An 11,113-nucleotide genomic window follows, 5' to 3' on the forward strand; every position below is an offset into this window, starting at 1 on the left:
TTTGCCCTGCAGATTTATCAAATCCGCTGCGGGAGAACCCGCAGGGACCCGACGCAAGGTGTGAACATAGCCTTACTGTTGACTTAGAGACAGATACACCTACTTCACTGAGAGTGTTCAGGACTTCAGTTGATGTTGTGAACGGGTTCTTCTTCACCAAATTAAGTATGCGGCGATCATCCACCACTGTTGTCATCCGTGGACGCCCAGGCCTTTTTGAGTTCCCAAGCTCACCAGTCAATTCCTTTTTTCTCAGAATGTACCCAACTGTTGATTTTGCTACTCCAAGCATGTCTGCTATCTCTCTGATGGATTTTTTCTTTTTTTTCAGCCTCAGGATGTTCTGCTTCACCTCAATTGAGAGTTCCTTTGACCGCATGTTGTCTGCTCACAGCAACAGCTTCCAAATGCAAAACCACACACCTGGAATCCACCCCTGACCTTTTAACTACTTCATTGATTACAGGTTAACGAGGGAGACGCCTTCAGAGTTAATTGCAGCCCTTAGAGTCCATTGTCCAATTACTTTTGGTCCCTTGAAAAAGAGGACGCTATGCATTACAGAGCTATGATTCCTAAACCCTTTCTCCGATTTGGATGTGGAAACTATCATATTGCAGCTGGGAGTGTGCACTTTCAGCCCATATTATATATATAATTGTATTTCTGAACATGTTTTTGTAAACAGCTAAAATAACAAAACTTGTGTCACTGTCCAAATATTTCTGGCCCTAACTGTATCTATAGATGTATAGATGGTTTGCGGAGCTGCGAGCCCAGGGAAGGAAACCGTCACTATGGCCAATGAACTGGATGTGTTTGTTGGAAATACCACCCTGATCGATGAAGAGGTTTATCAGCTCTGGCTGGATGGATATTCAGTGAGCGATGCGGTGAATATGCGTCTAAAGAGCGGCATATTGGATCAGACCGGAGCTGGCCCTGACGTCCTGGAGAGTGACACCATGGATCATTACAGAACATTCCAGATGATCGAAAGGCTTCTCCATTACCCACCTAAACTGGTGCAGCAGTTACTTTTTCAGATCCCACCGTACAAGCAGAGCATGCTGATTGAGAGGTACTATGCTTTTGATGAAGCTTTTGTGTGGGAAGTTCTTGGAAAGAAACTCTCTAAAGGAACTAAGAAAGACCTGGATGATATAAGTGCGAAGACTGGGGTGACCCTGAAGAGCTGCAGGAGACAGTTTGACAATTTTAAGCGAGTCTTTAAGGTAGTAGAAGAAATGCGAGGTGCTCTCGTGGAAAATATTCAGCAGAATTTCCTTTTGTCAGACAAACTCGCCAGAGATTACGCTGCAATAGTTTTTTTTTTGCAAACAGTCGCTTTGAAACGGGCAAGAGGAAGCTCCAGGACTTGACGTTTGAGGATTTTGCAACTTGTGCAGAGCATCTTATCCAGTACTGGACTTTAGGGGCAGTGGATGTAGCAGATGACATGGACATGGATTGGATGGATAAAGAGTTTTTACAGGATCTGAAAGAACTGAAAATTCTGATAACCGATAAAGACCTTCTCGACCAACATAAGAGTTTGGTCTGTACGTCACTTAGAGGAAAAATCGCAGTGTTCCAAGAGATGGAAGCAAATTTTAAGACGCTCTCTAGGGCCTTGGTGAATATCGGAACAAGCCTTACCCATAACAAAGACTTGCGAGACTTCTTCATCGATCTTGTGGAAAAGTTTATAGAACCTTGTAAAGCTTCTAACTGGTCGTCTTCGGACGTTCAACTGTTTCTCACCCAGTACACAGCATCTGCTCGCGCTCTCGATGCCTTCAAGCAGCAGTCTCTTTGGGAGAGATACATGGTCAGTGGTCACCTTACGGAACTGTCTACTGAAAATGTATCACAGCTGATTGTTGTCCCTATTCCATGGCCAAGCCGGATGCTGTTCTGCGTCATTTATGACAGCACTGAGGTGGTCTTCTCAGTCTTCCTGTTTTACTTTCTGTATATATGTACATATGGAGTGTATAAAGATGGCGTCCTTCTAATAAAGTTATTACATCTCAATGTATAATTAAAAATTGACAATGGTGCACAGTCTTCACCTGTCTGGACACTAATAATTGCTCTAGATTAACATGGCCCACTGAATTTAAATGGCCAAACACATCTACAATTTGCAAATGGGTGCAGGAGCTGCTTACTATGTACATGCTTAGGTCTGGTCAGAGGAGCAAGCTGAGGTCTATGTGAATGTGAACATTGAGTCCGCGCGTTGTCCGTTCTCCATACAGACCAAAACTATGTTTGTCTGATTGCACCTTGAGATGTAGGAGAAATGAAGAATGAGTATGTTGGATATTCAACATTTATCCATTTTTTTTTTCCACTGGAGACAATCGACGCTTGAACTGTGTATCTGTAGCCACATTGTGGTTTTTCCAGCTGAAGTAGAATGGAACGCTTCGACAAATTAAAAACGCATCCAAACATTCTTGGTCTCCGATCCTGGTCCGCGTTGGACTTCTAGCAGCGCGGATTTATATCCACTTTCCCTCCAAGTCTGCATCTCCGTATCCACAGTGAAATAAACCTGCAGTAACCACCGATCGACCAAACCGCTGCATGACCATCTCTACCCTCACCTACTGTATTCTCACCCATCCCTTGTAGATTGTGAGCCTTCGCGGGCAGGGTCCTCATTCCTCCTGTACCAGTTATGACTTGTATTGTTTAAGATTATTGTACTTGTTTTTATGTATACCCCTCCTCACATGTAAAGCGCCATGGAATAAATGGCGCTATAACAATAAATAATAATAAATAATAATGTATCATACTTTGGGCGATCCTACTAGTTTTCATCCTTCTAGTTTTTGAAACGTGTCTTATTTGAACACTTTAGGATTGAGCAGCTCCTTAAAGGGCCACACACTGTGATTTTGGATCGGTGTGGCCAGACGTATAAACACTGCTGGAATTCTGACACTTTACAAACAGCTTGGGTGGGAAACGAAAATATTCTACTGAACGATTCCCATCATGGATAGCTGGTGGAAAATAGTCATCAATCCATAACGGCTGTTATCATACCGCACTCATTTACAAGTCATACATCTCTCATCCTTTATGTTTCCAGCAAAATACGCACCCTTATATTATTGGGGATCCTCACAGGTGTAACAACTGCATATGCCAAATTATGACCACCTTGGAGAAGTCATTAGGGCATGCTCGTCATTTTTACAAGACTCAGTGGGACAATGGCTTTGTTGGAAAGTACAGGGTGGGCCATTTATATGGATACACCTAAATAAAATGGGAATGGTTGGGGATATCAACTTCCTGTTTGTTGCACATTAGTATATGGGAGGGGGAAACTATTCAAGATGGGTGGTGACCATGGCGGCCATTCTGAAGTCGGCCATTTGAATCCAACTTTATTTTTTCCAATGGGAAGAGGGTCATGTGACACATCAAACTTATTGAGAATTTCACAAGAAAAACAATGATGTGCTTGGTTTTAACGTAATTTTATTCTTTCATGAGTTATTTACAACCACTTATAAAATGTGTTCAAAGTGCTGCCTATTGTGTTGGATTGTCAATGCAACCCTCTTCTCCCACTCTTGACACACTGATAGCAACACCGCAGAAGAAATGCTAGCACAGGCTTCCAGTGTCCATTGTTTCAGATACTGCAAATCTCGTATCTTTACAGCATAGACAATTGCCTTCAGATGACCCCAGCATCTGAAACAACGGATATTGGAAGCCTGTGCTAGCATTTCTTCTGCGGTGTTGCTATACATAGACCATGATCGATATTACCACCATATGGTGACCATACAGGGGTACATATCAGTGCTGCAGAACATATAAGAGATTACAGCACAGTTATAGATGGTGACTTATCGCTAACGTTCTTTCTGATGGAATCGTTCACTTTTCTCGTCTTTTCCATCTGGCCCAGACCGACATGACAACTTCTTCCAGCCAGAACTCGTCTGCAGAGAATACAACAAAGACACATTTCACTTCTCCCATTCCAGCCCCATCACCATCTATTCCCAACCTGCACAAACTCCTCATCCAGCTGATATCCCAATACTGAGCCGGTGCTGCCGTATGTGTCCCTATTACTACACCTGATACCCCAATACTGAGCCGCTGCTGCCGTATGTGTCCCTATTACTGCACCTGATACCCCAATACTGAGCCGCTGCTGCCGTATATGACCCTATTTCTGCACCTGATACCCCAATACTGAGCCGCTGCCGTATGTGTCCCTATTACTGCCCCTGATACCCCAATACTGAGCCGCTGCTGCCGTATGTGTCCCTATTACTGCCCCTGATACCCCAATACTGAGCCGCTGCTGCCGTATGTGTCCCTATTACTACACCTGATACCCCAATACTGAGCCGCTGCTGCCATATGTGTCCCTATTACTGCACCTGATACCCCAATACTGAGCCGCTGCTGCCATATGTGTCCCTATTACTGCACCTGATACCCCAATACTGAGCCGCTGCTGCCATATGTGTCCCTATTACTGCACCTGATACCCCAATACTGAGCCTCTGCTGCCATATGTGTCCCTATTACTGCCCCTGATACACCAATACTGAGCCGCCACTGCCGTATGTGTCCCTATTACTGCCCCTGATACCCCAATACTGAGCCGCTGCCGCCGTATGTGTCTCTATTACCACACCTGATACCCTAATACTGAGCCGCTGCTGCCATATGTGTCCCTATTACTGCCCCTGATACCCCAATACTGAGCCGCTGCTGCCGTATGTGTCCCTATTACTGCCCCTGATACCCCAATGCTGAGCCGCTGCTGCCGTATGTGTCCCTATTACTGCACCTGATACCCCAATACTGAGCCGCTGCTGCCGTATGTGTCCCTATTACTGCACCTGATACCCCAATACTGCGCCACTGCTGCCATATGTGTCCCTATTACTGCACCTGATACCCCAATACTGAGCCGCTGCTGCCGTATGTGTCCCTATTACTGCCCCTGATACCTCAATACTGAGCCACTGCTGCCGTATGTGTCCCTATTACTGCCCCTGATACCCCAATACTGAGCCACTGCTGCCGTATGTGTCCCTATTACTGCTCCTGCTGTGTGGCACAAAAACACTTTCCTTACTGCCCCACATAAGAATGTTTCCACTGTGTCCCTTACATTGCAATAATGCTACCTGTGTGCCCTCTCGATGGTAAAATTGCCTCCTAAAAAATATTAATGCCCTGTGCAAGTGCCCTAGAAAACAGTGTTCACGTTTTACCCCTAGAAAGTACTAATGCCTCTTGTACATTATATTGTTGGTTACAATACTCTGAGTGCCCCTATAACATTATTGCTTCTTAAGTGCCCACTTAACATTTAATAATATCCCCCATGTACAGCTTCTCTATACACATTATGATGGGCCCTCAGCTCCGATATACTCAGCATAATGAGCCAACAGCTCCCCAAAACACAGAATAATGACCCCCATTGTAGCCCTTAGACTGCAGAATGGCTCCCACATTAGTTTCCAAACTGTATATTGGCCCCACATTAGTCCCCAAGCTGTATAATGGCCCCTACATTATCCCCCAAGCTGTATAATGGTCCCCACATTACTCCCCAAGCTGTATAATGGTCCCCACATTACACCCCAAGCTGTATAATGGTCCCCACATTACTCCCCAAGCTGTATAATGGTCCCCACATTACTCCCAAGCTGTATAATGGCCCCCACAGTAGTCCCCGAGATGTATAATGGCACTACATTACTCCCCAAGCAGTATAATGGTCCCCACATTACTTCCAAGCTGTATAATGGCCCCCACAGTAGTCCCCAAGCTGTATAATGGCCCTACATTACTCCCCAAGCAGTATAATGGTCCCCATATTACTCCCCAAGCTGTATAATGGTCCCCACATTACTCCCAAGCTGTATAATGGCCCCCACAGTAGTCCCCAAGCTGTATAATGGCCCTACATTACTCCCCACACTGTATAAAGGCCCCTACATTACTCCCCAAGCTGTATAATAGCCCCAACATTAGTCTCCAAGCTGTAAAATGGCCCCACATTAGTTCCCAAGCTGTATAATGGCCCCACATTAGTTCCCAAGCTGCATAATGGCCCCTACATTACTCCCCAAGCTGTATAACGGCCCCTACATTAGTCACCAAACAGTATAATGGCCCCTACTTTAGTCCCCAAACTGCATAATGGCCCCTGCATTATTCCCCAAACTGCATAATGGCCCCTGCATTATTCCCCAAGCTGTATAATGGCCCCTGCATTAGTCCCCAAGCTGTATAATGGCCCCTACATTGGTCCCCAAACTGTATAATGGCCCCTGCATTAGTCCCTAAGCTGTCTAATGGCCCCTGCATTAGTCCCCAAGCTGTATAATGACCCCTGCATTATTCCCCAAGCTATATAATGGCCCCTGCATTAGTCCCCAAGCTGTCTAATGGCCCCTGCATTAGTCCCCAAGCTGTATAATGACCCCTGCATTAGTCCCCAAGCTGTATAATGGCCCCTACATTGGTCCCCAAACTGTATAATGGCCTCTGCATTAGTCCCCAAGCTGTATAATGGCCCCTGCATTAGTCCCCAAGCTGTATAATGGCCCCTAAATTAGTCCCCAAGCTGTATAATGGCCCCTACATTAGTCCCCAAACTGTATAATGGCCCCTGCATTAGTCCACAAGCTGTATAATGGCCCCTAGATTAGTAGAAAATAGAAAAGAATAGTGCCAGCTCACAGTTTAAGTTTATAGGAGTTCAGAGTGCATGGAACCACGAGCCAACCACTCATGTATAGCAATTGCAGGAAAAAGAGGAAATGTTCCAGCCTCTGGTAAAATTTTCAGAGTAATCTTTATTCCATAAAAAAAACAATTAAAATATAATGGACAGGAACAGGAGCAAGCACACTTGTTCCTGTCCATTATATTTTTAATTGTTTTTTGATGGAATAAAGATTACTCTGAAAATTTTACCAGAAACTTGAACATTTCCTCTTTTTCCTGCCCCTAAAATAGTCCTCAATCTGTACAACGGCCACTACATTAGTTCTCAATCTGGGTAATGGCCCCTGCATTAGACCCTACGCTGAATAATGGCTCTCTACATTACTCCCCAAGCTGTATAGTGGCCCCTACATTTCTCCCCAAGCTGTATAATGGCCCCCACATTAGTCCTCATGCTGAATAATGGCCCCTGCATTTGTCCCCAATCTGGATAATGGCCCCTGCATTAGTCCTCAAGCTGTATAATGGCCCCACATTACTTCCCAAGCTGTATAATGGCTCATATATTAGTCCCCAATCTAGATAATGGCCCCTACAATAGTCCCCAATCTGGATAATGGCCCCTACATTAGTCCCCAATCTGGATAATGGCCCCTACATTAGTTCCCAATCTGGATAATGGCCCCTGCATTAGTCCTCAAGCTGTATAATGCCCTCTACATTACTCCCCAAGCTGTATAATGGCCCCCACATTAGTCCTCAAGCTGAATAATGGCCCCTGCATTTGTCCCCAATCTGGATAATGGCCCCTGCATTAGTCATCAAGCTGTATAATGGCCCCACATTACTTCCCAAGCTGTATAATTGCCCCTATCTTAGTCCCCAATCTAGATAATGACCCCTACAATAGCCCCCAATCTGGATAATGGCCCTACATTAGTCCCCAATCTGGATAATGGCCCCTACATTAGTTCCAGATCTGGATAATGGCCCCTGCATTAGTCCTCAAGCTGTATAATGCCCTTTACATTACTTCCCAAGCTGTAAAATGGCCCCTACATTAGTCTCCAATTTGGATAATGGCTCCTGCATTAGACCCTTAGCTGTATAATGGTCCCTACATTAGTCCTAAAGCTGTATAATGACCCCTACATTAGTCCCCAAGCTGTATAATGGCCCCTTTATTAGTCCCTAAGCTGTGTAATGGCCCCATGCATTGGTCCTCAAGCTGTATAATGGCCCCTACTCATTATAAAGACCCCAACAGTAGTCCCTACAATGTATGAGACCCCCTACACTATTTCTGGGTCCCCTACAGTAACCCCCAGACTCTATAGGGTATAAGGGCCCACCATTGTTTATGATTCCCCTACACCACAAGTTTATATAAAAAAAATCATATACTCACCTAATCAAGAATCCTGACCAGTCCAGACAAGGCAGCGTGCTGTCATAGGGCCAACGCATGCACAGGACGTCAGAGTAGCAGCACAATGACGTCACCGCACTGCCTGTGCCAGTGCATCTCCCTGCCGTTCTGTGGACCACAGTCTACAGAGTGGAGAGCGATAGCGCAGGGAGACATGGTCCCCACACAATCCCCAGTAGCGATTCTACTAATTGCAAGGATTATGGATTGATTTCACTAAAGGCCATGTAATGCTTCATTTTTCCTGTGGAGGCGCTGCAGGGAAACTGAGCACGTCTTACTGGGTTGTTTCACATATCACAGCAGATTGCAGATCAATTTGATCTCCGTTCATTTACTGAGATGTATTGAAGATCTCAAATATATTATGAAATAGACTAAATAGGGGGCTCACGACTCTAAAAACAAGGAAGTAAATCTGTACCCTTATATTAGACCAAATAATTGAATTTTAGTGACAGTTATTCAGACTCGGGATTTAGATTAATCTCCGTTAACAAATAAAGATGCACCAATGAATAGAAGAGCTAGAGAGAATAATTAGAAAGAAAAGGTCAAGTGTTTCTGATAAAGGGTCCAGCACAGGAGAGTTTTAGGAACAGAGATTTCAGAACAGCACAGAGTTTAGATTCTATATAAATCACTTTAATTTTTGGCCATCGTTAGTGGTCAGTCCGTCTGACTGACTTGGCCCCCAACTTCCAAAGAATAGGGATGCCCATCCATAAATGACCCCCTTTCTGATTGGTACAATCAGTGGGCATGACATTTAGGAGATGGATCTCAGCAGGTCGGACTGGAGGTCCTCTCTCTTTCGAGGTTGAGGTTGCCTTGTACTTAGGCTCCGAGAGCATTTGACATCTAGTGAAAACATGGCTAGCAGATAATGGCAACACATCAGAGAAAGGGGCATGCGCTCCCTGTCATAGTAATCCCGAGACTTACACGCCTATTTAAAGACTAAGAGGATAAGTGACTTGTGTGAGATTAATATCCAAGAAGGCAATCGCATTAATGAGACCATTTCCCAGGCAACTCTTAAGGAGGTTTTCCAGATTAGAGAACCAGTTTTCATACACATTGTTAAGGAACTCTGAGTTATTAGAGGAATATCGGGCAAGGACCGGCACCCTTGTAGTATTAGATTAATGTGCAAGTGCACAATAATTTAATAATGGCCGATATACAGGGAAATATGCCAACACTATGCAACATAGGTAGATGAATTCCACTCTTGCTACACACGTCAAAGCGCGATGCACCTAGTTAACTTGAACAAAAAATGTCACATAAGTAGCTTGTTTTGCATGAATATAGCAATAGTGGAATTCATATAGTCATTAAAGAGGTTGTCCAGTTCTTTAATATTTATGGCATATCCTTAGAATAGGTCACCATTACTGGGTCGGTGAGGGTGCGACACTCTGAACCCTCACCAATCAGCTGTTCCCAGTGCCGCCCGGACGTTATCAGTTGCAGCGCTGCGCAGCACAGCTCTATCAACCGCATAGTGGTTGCGGCTGGTACTGCACATCTGTCCCCACTCAATAGGGTTGGATCTGTAGTACTCCGCTGCGGCCACTATACGGTTGACGGAGCTGTGCTTTACTAAGCACATCTGGCCTCCACTTACACCCGGATCGGCGGCCATGCCAGGTGTCTCACCCCCCACCAATCGGGTATTCATGACCTATCCTAAGATTATTTTTACCAGTGGTGATGTGGTCTACCAAATATAGAAGATATTTGGTAATTCCAGTGTGATGCAGAAGGCCAGGCTAACAGTAACGTGGCCGATATATCAGGTCAGTGTGAATGGGACATGGTCATGGAATGAAGGTTAAAGGGAACCTGTCATGATGTTGTAGATATTGCAGGAACATGAGATGTTGTCATGGACAGGAGGCAGATCAAGAGATAACAGGTTTATTAACAACATGTATACTCCGCGCAGGGAGTGTAGGGATTCGGGAGGTGTTTTAGGGAGAAGGGCAGAACTGGGAGCTAGGACAGGGTAGGGCAGGAACGAACGGTAGTTCGATAGGAAGAAACAAAGGCAATAAAACTTGTAGTCTTCTTGATTGCAGTGTCACGGTTCTCCAATGGTGGCAAAGACAGCAGCGGCATGTGACGTCTCGGAGGTGTCTGTAGAGGATGGGGTTCCAATCCACGGAGCAGGTAAAGAGTCTTTGAAGGGAGCGAGGAGCTCCTGCTCTCACGAACGCCAAACACTGCGCTCAGTCCAGCACAGAGGACAGCAGGGAACTGGCGGCCTGTCATCCACCTACAGTGGACCGGTACACAGGGGATCTGTCAAGACGGCCTGCGCTCAAGGGATGCTCTGCTTTCACAGCCGACCCTGCACCCAACTGTCCGCCTAGCTTTCCCACCTTGACTCTGTCCCTTTTCCCACGCGCAGCGCTTTTTAACACGGCCCCGCCTGTCGCAGTCACTTGCAAGGGTCAGTCCTAGTCTGAAAATCTTTCCCCCTGCAACATTGGTGACAGTCCCGGTAGTTCCGGAACCGGTGTGAGAAAGGTACCCAATCTTGTTCTTCCTCTTACAATGTACCTGTAGTCCGATCAATGTACAGCTTGGTATAGAGAAGGAGAACCTGAGAAGAATGATATATAGGATTCTTGGAAAAGTTTCAGTATAAGTTGTATTTTATTCGTTGAAATGTCTGGTGTTTATCTGCAGATGAGTCCAGTGGGTGGAGTCTGCATGCACAGATATACAGGGAAGCCTGTCAATCACTAACTAGGACCGCACACTGGACTCATAACCATTCAAGCATCAGGAATTTCATTGCATAAAATACAAGTTTTACTAAAACATTTTCATCAAAAATATCTACTGTATATACTGCCTGCAGAGTAGATACAATTTTCAACATGACCATGAGTTTACTGCGACCTAGAGGAACCAGTAGACCGCAGTGTC

At 45.2% G+C, this 11,113-nt stretch overlaps 1 pseudogene; it reads left to right on the plus strand.

Moving 5' to 3' along the window:
* Positions 1-764: 764 nt before the first annotated feature.
* Positions 765-2,058, plus strand: LOC138661850 (acidic fibroblast growth factor intracellular-binding protein-like; annotated as a pseudogene).
* Positions 2,059-11,113: the final 9,055 nt, after the last annotated feature.

This window comes from Ranitomeya imitator, chromosome 2 (genome assembly GCF_032444005.1).
Source record: "Ranitomeya imitator isolate aRanImi1 chromosome 2, aRanImi1.pri, whole genome shotgun sequence".
NCBI classification, from domain to species: Eukaryota; Metazoa; Chordata; class Amphibia; order Anura; family Dendrobatidae; genus Ranitomeya; species Ranitomeya imitator.